Raw genomic sequence first — 11335 nt, 5'->3', positions numbered from 1 at the left:
TATCACATGCAAATTAAGAAAATAACACGATAATAGTAATGCAAACCTGTTTGCAATCGAATTGCAACCTTGAATTGGCGAGCCGGATTGAGTTGGGCGGTGGTAGCTTCGGAGCGGATGAGCGGCCTTCAGGGTTTCTTTACTCGGAATCCTTCAAGTTGATCTCCAAGGTTTCTAGGCCAGGGTTCCGTCCGTCTTCCTCTGTTTTTCGTTCTCTTTTCGTTACTGAAGTGCTGGTATTTATAATGCCCTTTTTCATGACCTAATGGGCTCAGAACGAAGCCCGAAATTTTTTGTTGTCTGTCAGCCTCGCTAGGCGAGCTGGTAGCGAACGTTTGCTTCGCTAGGCGAGCGTGTAGCGAACGTTCGCTAGGCGAGCGTGTAGCGAACGTAACGTTCGCTAGGCGAGCGTGTAGCGAACAGGCCAGTTTGGGCCATTTTCTGGATTGGGCCATTCGTGAGCTGGGCCTTTGTCCCTTTAAGATCAGTGCCATAAAATGAGTCGGAATGCCCCTGAAAAATGTCTTGAACTATTGATGGGCAAATTTTGGGGTATGACAGCTTCCCCTGTTCAATATTCTTGAACCGAGAGAGTCAGAATGGTATGTGCCGTTCGTGGTCTGGAGGTGAAAGATTATTGAACACTAGAATGCCCCAACAATTTGCGCTTGTCCATCAGTCTTGACGGAGATGGGCTTAAAGATGCCATCCAGGAAGTTTGATGAGGAGATTTCCAGATTGTGTCATACGTTAGACGATATCTGGAGACATGGGTGTCACACCGGGTCGTACATCAGACCGTATAGTGAGTCATCCATTATGCTGTCGACTTCGCCGGGGAGTCGGAGTATGCTATATACTGCTGGGGATAAGGGATCAGAATGGATCATACACTGGACCGTATCTGAATACCAGAGTGAGTTGTTCGTTAGGCGGATGACTTTGCCAAGGATGAAAAATCAGAATGGATCGTACGCTAGATCGTCTCTGAGTTGAAGATCCAAATGGGTCTTATGATAGACTGTATTGGAGTTGCAGGATGAGCCGTCCATTAGGCTGAATCTGATGATAAAAGGGGGTAGTCGTACACTAGACTACACTTCAGAAATGTACCGTACACTAGGTAGCATCTGAGGAGACGAAGGTCTAATTGGGTCGTACATTAAACCGTATCTGAGCAGAATGAGCCGTCCATTAGGCTGAATCTGCTGATAAAAGGGGGTAGTCGTACACTAGACTACACTTCAGAAATGTACCGTACACTAGGTAGCATCTGAGAAGATGAAGGTTTAACTTGGTCGTACATTAAACCATCTCTGAGCAGAATGAGCCGTCCATTAGGCTAAATCTGATGATAAAAGGGGGTAGTCGTACACTAGACTACACTTCAGAAATGTACCGTACACTAGGTAGCATCTGAGAAGATGAAGGTTTAACTTGGTCGTACATTAAACCATCTCTGAGCAGAATGAGCCGTCCATTAGGCTAAATCTGATGATAAAAGGGGGTAGTCGTACACTAGACTACACTTCAGAAATGTACCGTACACTAGGTAGCATCTGAGAAGATGAAGGTTTAACTTGGTCGTACATTAAACCATATCTGAGCAGAATGAGTCGTCCATTAGGCTAAATCTGATGATAAAAGGGGGTAGTCGTACACTAGACTACACTTCAGAAATGTACCGTACACTAGGTAGCATCTGAGAAGATGAAGGTTTAACTTGGTCGTACATTAAACCATATCTGAGCAGAATGAGCCGTCCATTAGGCTAAATCTGATGATAAAAGGGGGTAGTCGTACACTAGACTACACTTCAGAAATGTACCGTACACTAGGTAGCATCTGAGAAGATGAAGGTTTAACTTGGTCGTACATTAAACCATATCTGAGCAGAATGAGCCGTCCATTAGGCTAAATCTGATGATAAAAGGGGGTAGTCGTACACTAGACTACACTTCAGAAATGTACCGTACACTAGGTAGCATCTGAGAAGATGAAGGTTTAACTTGGTCGTACATTAAACCATATCTGAGCAGCATTTGATGACTTGAAGGTCTAACTTGGTCGTACATTAGACTGTCACTGAACAGAATCTGAGAACTTGAAGGTCTAACTTGGTCGTACATTAGACTGTCACTGAGCAGAATCTGAGGACTTGAAGGTCTAACTTGGTCGCACATTAGACTGTATTCGATGACTGGAAGGTCTAACTTGGTCGTACATTAGACTGTATTTGATGACTGGAAGGTCTAACTTGGTCGTACATTAGACTGTATTTGCAGAATCTGACTTGAAGGTCTAACTTGGTCGTACATTAGACTGTATTTGCAGAATCTGACTTGAAGGTCTAACTTGGTCGTACATTAGACTGTATTTGCAGAATCTGACTTGAAGGTCTAACTTGGTCGTACATTAGACTGTATTTGCAGAATCTGACTTGAAGGTCTAACTTGGTCGTACATTAGACTGTCTTTGAGTGGTTGAAGGTCAGAATGGATCGTACGCTAGATCGTATCTGAGTTGTTGAAGGTCAGAATGGATCGTACGCTAGATCGTATCTGAGTTGTTGAAGGTCAGAATGGATCGTACGCTAGATCGTATCTGAGTTGTTGAAGGTCAGAATGGATCGTACGCTAGATCGTATCTGAGTTGAAGGAGTCATATGTTGAGATGAATCAGGATGAACCGTACGCTAGGCTATATCTGATAGTATTTGTATATGCTGTATTTGCAATAAATGTCTGGGATGGGCTTATAGATGCCATCGTTAGGAGGATGTCAGAATGAATGTTGTCATGGAGTGTATCTGAAAGATGTAGTTGAATCCTGAATGTAATGGATAAGGATGTCCGTCTGAATGGACCTTTGTTTTGACTATGTCAGGAGGATAATTGACCTGAAAAATAAAGTTAGCTTCATGCCATGTCATGATGCATGAGATGCAAATGTTGTATGCATGCGTATGCTGTGAAATGATGTAATGAGTGAATTATGCGTCTGGAATGAATGAGAGCATTGTATACATGTATATGTTATGAAATGATGTAATGTATATGATGCGGAACGAAAATTGTATGTATGTATGTGATGTGAAATGATGTAATGAATGCACTATGTGTCTGAAACGTTCTTCCAGGGGACTCTACTGGGGAAATAAATCTCAGTCTTTTGGTCGGAGATATTTGTATTGATGACCCTTCCTTAGCTAGGGGTATTTGACCTTTATCTGATGGCAGAGATATTCAACAGAGCCTGGCTGGGGTAGAAGAGATGACCAGTCTAGTGATGCCAAGTTCTTCTGGGGCATAACTGGCTTAGCCGGGGAATAGAATTGGCAACAGATTCATTGGAAAGCCTGGTTAGACCTTCTCCTTGATCCTGAAGTCCTTTAGTAATTGTCATTGTTATTTTATGCATGTATTTTGATAAACATTGATCATATTCAAATGCATATATCAATTCAAGTTAAATCAATGGACGTTTATGCAAACAAAATAGAGAAAGTAAAACAAAAGCATTTTTTTTTTTGAAACAGAATTGTATTGATTTAGAAAGAGGGCCTATAAACAGGCAATTTGTGTACAAGGAGACAGAAATCCTAGTAAGAGGAAATCGTCAAGAAACGAAGACAAAGCTATGCAGAAAAAGTCCTGTTGATTTTAATTCCACTACTGTCATTATGTCTTCAAGCCTCTCATCTCCTGCTGTCGGATGAAAGTGATTGGCTTGTTCAGTCCCTTGAACTTGGTTGAAGCAGACAGAGAACGGGGCATAGTCATACGCTTTAATCCCTAATTTTTGCCTGGACCGCCTTTTCAGGTTTTCAGTCCACCGGGACACCCTTTTTTTGCTCAAGCCGCCTTTTCAGGTTTTCGACTTGCCGGGTGTATGTCTTTATATGTTTATCCCTAATTTTTTGCCCGAACCCTTTTGGTTCGCCGGGATGCCCTTACTTTTGCCTAGGTACGTCGACCTAGCGGGTCTCTTTTATGCGTAGTATTTTTTAACTATGTCAGCGTTCACAGGATGCGGGAACTCTTCGCCATCCATTGTAGCAAGCATCATGGCTCCACCAGAGAATACCTTCTTAACTACAAATGGCCCTTCGTGTGTGGGAGTCCATTTGCCTCTGGGATCACCTTGTGGTAGAATGATACGCTTGACCACCAAGGCGCCAAGTTGGTACACCTGTCTCTTGACCTTTTTGTTAAATACTTGGGTCATGCGCTTCTGATATATCTGCCTATGACAAACAGCCGCAAGTCTCTTTTCATCAATCAGATTTATCTGATCGAGTCGAGTTTGAATCCATTCATCCTCATCTAAGCCTGCATCTTTCGCAATTCTTAGAGAGGGAATCTGAACTTCCACTGGTAAAACGGCTTCCATTCCATAGACTAAAGAGAAAGGGGTTGCCCCTGTCGAAGTGCGGTAACCATGAAGAGCAAAAGGCAACATCTCCTGCCGGTCTTTGTATGTTACTGTTATATTCTTGATATTGTTAGCAGCCTCCACGGCGCCGTTCGTCTTTGGCCGGTACGGAGAAGAGTTATGGTGCTTTATTTTGAACTGCGTGTAGAGTTCAGTTTAGTACCATTATCAGTGATAACTCTCTCAGGAGACAGCAGGTTTCTCAAGTAGATATTTGATAGAATCCATCTTAGAAATCAATAAAGTGGTATGATTCAACATATACTGTCTTAGTCGGCGAGCAGCCTAAGCCAAAGCACAGTAAGCTTTCTCGGGCTGTGAGTATCTTGTTTCACAGTCGGTACCTTTTGCTAAAGCAGTATATGGCATGCTCTTTTCGACCAGACTCGTCATGTTGCCCCAACACACACCTCATTGAATTTTCTAACACGGTCAAATACATGATGAGAGGTCTTCCTTCAACTGGTAGCATTAGAATTGGAGGTTCTTGGAGATATTTCTTGGTTTTGTCATTCATCATTCCATACCATCTCTTGATTTTTCTTTTTTGGTAATTTGAAGATGGGTTTGCAGGTAGCAGTCAAATGTGGGATGAATCGGGCAATGTAATTCGAGTGCCCCAAGAAACCTCTGACTTCTTTCTTGTCTATTTCAGTACCCATTGCAATTTCAATTGATTCCTCCTGCGGCTGTATGGTCTTTTCTTCTTGTAGTAACAGTCTGACAAGTTCACCAGGGACTTCACAATCTTCCTCGCTTCCATCCTCGGCTTGGTAGATCGGATTTTCAAAGTCATAATGAACAGTAGCAGAACTATTATCAACAGGATCCAGAGTGGATATGGATCGGAAAACTGTTACGTGCGTGTGTGCAAGAAAACATAGCTTGTTTTGAAAAAAATGACAGGAAAGATAAAGAGCGCTATTTGAATGCAAAAAGTCCATTGATTTATTGAATATGAATATGCTTATGAAATGACAAAACCCTTGAAAAATTAGCTATTATGCCCCGGGTATAGACACAATGCTTTGAAACACAAAAATAGCAATAACAATTACTCCTGACTAAAGGAAATCGGGATAGTGTCTTCAGCCTTCCAATTATTGGGTCCGTCACCAATTGTTGGGAAAATCCAGCTATCCAAGTCATAATCGTTATCAGTATCTTCCACAGCATTGACAGTCTCGTCATGATTAGGCAGAGGGGCAGTGATGACATTAGGAGTCTCAGGCGGATCAAATTCAAATTCTCCGGCGTCGATCATATCCTGAATTTTGTTCTTCAACGACCAACAATTGTTTGTATCATGCCCGGGGCTATCGGAGTGATATGCACACCTGGCATTGGGATTATAACGAGGAGAAGTAGTGTTGGGTTTTGCAGGAGGATCTCTGAGGGTAATTAAATTTGCTTTTAGCATACCCTGCAGTGCCTGTGCTAAAGTCATATTGATCTTCGTAAACTGCCTTCTTCCCGGGTTAGTGTGCCTCACAGATTTCTTGTCTTTTTTCTTCTCGAGCAAGAGAGCCTTCAGTTCCTTCTGCCCCCTGGATAAGTTCAAGATTATCTTCTGGAGTTGAGCATTCTGAGCCTGGAGGTCTTTGACAATTTGTTCGAGGTCCATTTTTCTGTTTGGAGGAAAACCGTGAGAATACTGATCCCTTTAGAACACCGGTTATGCAATGTTATGCTATGCAATGTATGAAATGTTTTCAAGGACTTTTGGAATTTAACTTTGCATAAACTACCAAAAAAGGAAACTCTTTTTTTTTTTTTTTTTTTTTTTTTTTTTTTTTTACGAACTAGAGAAAAGTTAAATCCCTAAGTCCTCGAAATGGTTAGTACAATGCCATGATGTTATGATGATGTTATGTATGTTATGATGTTATGTATGTTATGTAAATAACAAGCACAAACAATTCACACAACCATCATTCCTAGGTTTTAAAGCTTGCATGAGTTCCATAGGTAAGTACCCTCCCCACTGAAGTTTGGTTGGTTCAACCTGTCCTAGAATAGTAACCGGGTTCTAGAAGGATCTCAAATCATCGACCTTTCTTTAAGTCCACTTCAGTGCAACACCAAGTGGTTGACCGAAGCTTCCCTAAAGTCCAATCTCAAAGAGTGTAGTATCGAGTCTCAACCAACCCCAGTCGGAACCGAAGTCAGTTATCTCACTACTTTCTAATGGCCAGGATAAGTCAATTAGGGTTCTAAAGGTCTGGTTAATGCTTTGATGACACCACGCGGAAGCCAAATTTTTCCTCAAGTAAACATGAGGAACATCAGGACATCCAAAGTGTCACATTAACCGTAGCTATCATTTTGACCATTCCAGTATACGCCGGATAGTCGCGATGATCTATTGCTACTTACCTAGGGTACACTAGATCCGGGTGTAGGATCTTTCACTCAAGAATACCCAAGCAATCCCTTAAAAGTAAATCAGACAATTTTAAATAAGTGATCTTGTTTTTAAGGTAACCTCTCTTTTTAAGTGTCCCCAGCAGAGTCGCCAGTTCTGTCACACGGTGAACTGACTTGGGGTGTTTTGCTTTTTATCGCAATGTCGCGGATAGCAAGAGTCGCCACCGACTTTTCTTTTATCCAATAAGGAAAGGTGGAAAAGAACAGGAAAGACCTCAATAGATTTTGGGTTCGGGAGGTACATTATACAAAGGGAAGGTGTTAGCACCCTTTGTATCCATGGTTATCCATGGGCTCTTAATTACTGGATCACTTATATTTTTGTCTGAAAAGTGTCGGTGAATTGCTTAAAAAATGTTTGAAAGAGAGTTTAACTTTGTAATGATTCTCTTATGAATGTATACAAAGTATTTATCTCATTTGATTTTGAAAATGGTTTAGAAAAATATAACTCGGTAATGATTCTAGTATGAATGTATACCAAGTGGTGATTTTCTAGGATTTGTAAAGTGTAAAGTGTGAGGGGTGGAAAATGTTTTAGGTTATGATCCAGTAATTGAGAGTTATACCTTCCTAAGGTCGTTATGAACGTTTCCTATCCTTATGAGGGTAAAACTGTCCTTACTATTGAGAAGTAAGTAATTTTACCCTTTGGATGTTTAAGGGTCACCGTAGGGTCATCGATAGGTCATTGAAGGCAACAGTTGTAAGGATACCTTAGCATTCGAAGGGACGATCACCATTTAACCGTAGGCTACACCGAAGGGTCATCGAGGGACAAAATCGTATTTTCGAAGGCAACATCCGAGGGACTATGATTTATTTTATGATGATTTAATCGAAGGGCCATTGCTAAGTGTATCCCCACATTCGCGGGACATGACCGTTATACCGTAATACCGTAGGGCAGCAAAGAGAGGTCCAAGATCACTTATTTAAAGGTCATATTTTAAAGTCAATTAAGTAATTAAGTCCATGCTAAAATCAATACATTAAAATTAATACATTAAAATTAATACATTAAAATTAACACATTAAAATTAATTAGGCCACTTAGGGTGAGTCTCCATAAGGGTATCCCACAAATAAAGTGGAAGACCTAAACGACGATCTTTTTCTGGGACATATGAACCTTTGCAAAATTCAACAAACGGGTTAGAGTACCAAATCCGGGTGTAATCGTGGATTACACCGTAAAAGGAAAAACAGCAGCAAGAAAACAGTGTATAATTAACATAGGATCGACCAGATACGCATAAGACATAACAAACAAAATATTGGCGGCTGCCCCGTTCGCCTCTGCCTCGCCTAGCGAAGGCCTAGCGAATACTCGCTACATGCTCGCTTAGCGATGTGCTAGCGAGCGGCTGCGGGTTTTGAATTTCAGAACAGTATGACTTCAATCTGCGGCATGGCTTATGGCATTCAACACATAATTATATGGTTCAGCATTCACAATATCCAGGCACACTTAAATTCACATGCAAAACCTCAAATATGTTTATGAATTCAATTATAATATCACATGCAAGTTAAGAACATAAAGCGGTATCACATGCAAATTAAGAAAATAACACGATAATAGTAATGCAAACCTGTTTGCAATCGAATTGCAACCTTGAATTGGCGAGCCGGATTGAGTTGGGCGGTGGTAGCTTCGGAGCGGATGAGCGGCCTTCAGGGTTTCTTTACTCGGAATCCTTCAAGTTGATCTCCAAGGTTTCTAGGCCAGGGTTCCGTCCGTCTTCCTCTGTTTTTCGTTCTCTTTTCGTTACTGAAGTGCTGGTATTTATAATGCCCTTTTTCATGACCTAATGGGCTCAGAACGAAGCCCGAAATTTTTTGTTGTCTGTCAGCCTCGCTAGGCGAGCTGGTAGCGAACGTTTGCTTCGCTAGGCGAGCGTGTAGCGAACGTTCGCTAGGCGAGCGTGTAGCGAACGTAACGTTCGCTAGGCGAGCGTGTAGCGAACAGGCCAGTTTGGGCCATTTTCTGGATTGGGCCATTCGTGAGCTGGGCCTTTGTCCCTTTAAGATCAGTGCCATAAAATGAGTCGGAATGCCCCTGAAAAATGTCTTGAACTATTGATGGGCAAATTTTGGGGTATGACATTCACCATAAGATAATACTTCCTGCCTACCCTATTTTTGATTAAGCGGCTGGAGCGACAATAGCTTATATCCATAAACAGGGGTGGCAAAGATTGCAAATTTTGAAGTCGGTCTCCTAGATTTAAGCCGAGTGCGATGGTGATTATTAATCCTCCAATCACAAAAGGTTGACGGCCTCGAGCACAAAGGGTACGGATATGGTGAAGTAAGAAAGAGGCAGCGTTTACCTTTGTGTCGGCTGAAAAGATGCAGTGAAGGAAGAATAATTATTTCGTGTTGACTTTGCTGTTATTAGGTCTTCCAAAAATGGTGTTTTGCAAAATACGGATAAAATACCGGATAATGGGGTTGTGTATGTGCGAAGCAAGTAGTGCATCCCAATTAGTGGTTTCCACACCGGATATTTTTCCAAAGAGGTCGAATGCGTTCGTGTTCCACTCTGAGTTTGGAGGGATTCTTGGGTGGACTTGGTCTCCTACAGGAAAGTGTAGCATGACACTCAACTGGTCTTGAGATAGTGAGTACTCAGTGTTGAACATGCGGAAATTTGCGGTACCGGTTAAGTATTCATTCTCACCGGGTGGAGTGGTGTAGGAATAAGAACTTAAAAACTCCAAGGTGAGTGATGGGTATGTTGGGTGATTTTATGTGCACAGAAAAGTTAAATTAGAAAGCCTAAGCAACCATTGCACACCTTGAAGTAATCCTAATTCTTGTAAGCAATTTAAATCTGGGTACCTGGTAGATATGACACCGCGTTGTTGGAACCGAACGAACTGCTCCCGTTGATAGTTATCATCTTCAGATCGGAAAATAATATTTTCGAATTGCACTTCTTGATGTTGGTTCTCCGCCATATTGATAGTTGGTAGAAAGAAGGGAAAAGAGGATGAAATATATTTGTATAGAATGGTTTGTTGGAATGATGTGGTGTAGGAAGAAATGTATTGTAGGTATTTATAGGAAGAGTTTTGAAATTGGGAAGAGGAGTGGGTGAGAGAAAAATAAATGTGGATGAATGTGAGTGGAATGGAGTAAAGAGGTGGGTTGAATGGGGAGATGAAGGGAGCAACAGTCATGACCATAACGGTCAACAACGTTTACGAGGAAGCACGCTGTCACGCTCGTGACAGAGTGTGTTACGGGCGTCATGGGTTGCGTGGCGACCGTGACAGTATGTGTGACGCTCGTCACACTTCTGAGCATGCAACGGTCACTACGCTCGTGACAGCATGCGTGGAAGCTTTAAAAAAAAATTTATTATTATTTTTTTAGTTTTGTTTATTATATTTGCTATTGTTTTATTTTTGAATTGCCATGAATGCTACTCTACTACACCATAGTGTATATATATATTTTCTAATAGGCCATGTAAGTAGTAGCATACAGTAAATATCATTATTGGTAATTTTAGACAGTGCATAAATCAAGATAAAATTTAATTTAACCAATAATGCCAATAGCTTCATAAAAATAAACATAATGTAATATTTGAAAATAAAATAAAACATGCGAAAAGTAAATACTAAGATAAAAATAATGTCAAACGAAACTATAAATTTCCTAAAACTAAAACTAGTTAACTGCAATTCTTCTAGTCACTTGTAGAATCTCTCGCCGGAGGAGCAAAGGAATTGACACGATGTAGCAACTCGTGGAATTGATTTGTCATTCTACTCATGTATTCCAGAAATTCATGTCCCATCTTAGTTAACTCTTCTCTAACGGCATCTTGTTCTGACATCAAAGCTTGAATAGCGGTATTATAATCAGTTTCAGGCATATGATGTCTAAGATCAGGTATTGCCGATTCTGCAGACGGGATAGGATGAGGTGGAGAGGCATCATCATGGTAACCAGTTGGTGTCTGCGGATCAGACTCAGCATAAGGAATCTGGTTGTCAAGAATCTCATAATCTTGGATGGTTTCAACAGATCTAACAGGAGAAGGTATTCCATCCAGGTTGTAGAGCCAATTATTTTGGTTATGGACACTAGTCATCGGGCTAGGCATGGTGAATAGGTAAAAAGCTTGGTTGTTAATAAATAGTTCAAACTCTTCAGGTCCAAGGTTTCCTATAAACATAGTGTTGAAAAGGAAAAGTATATTCATAGGCTGAATACCACAAAAAGGGTTCAAATCAAGCATGGGTTGGCGTAATCCAATAGCATTAGCAATCATAGTTATCAATCCTCCTATTTGAATTGGTGCACGTTCATCTTGAATAAGGAGGTCAAAACTCGCCAACATATAAGTGGCACCATTCACTGGACGGTTCTGTGAAGAACAAAATATTATGAAGAGTTCATCACGTGATACTGTGGTAATGTTTGATCTTTTCCCAAAAAGAGTGTGTGCTAGGAT

This window comes from Lathyrus oleraceus, chromosome 3, assembly GCF_024323335.1.
Source record: "Lathyrus oleraceus cultivar Zhongwan6 chromosome 3, CAAS_Psat_ZW6_1.0, whole genome shotgun sequence".
NCBI classification, from domain to species: domain Eukaryota; kingdom Viridiplantae; phylum Streptophyta; class Magnoliopsida; order Fabales; family Fabaceae; genus Lathyrus; species Lathyrus oleraceus.
Note: the sequence above shows the minus strand (reverse complement) of the source record.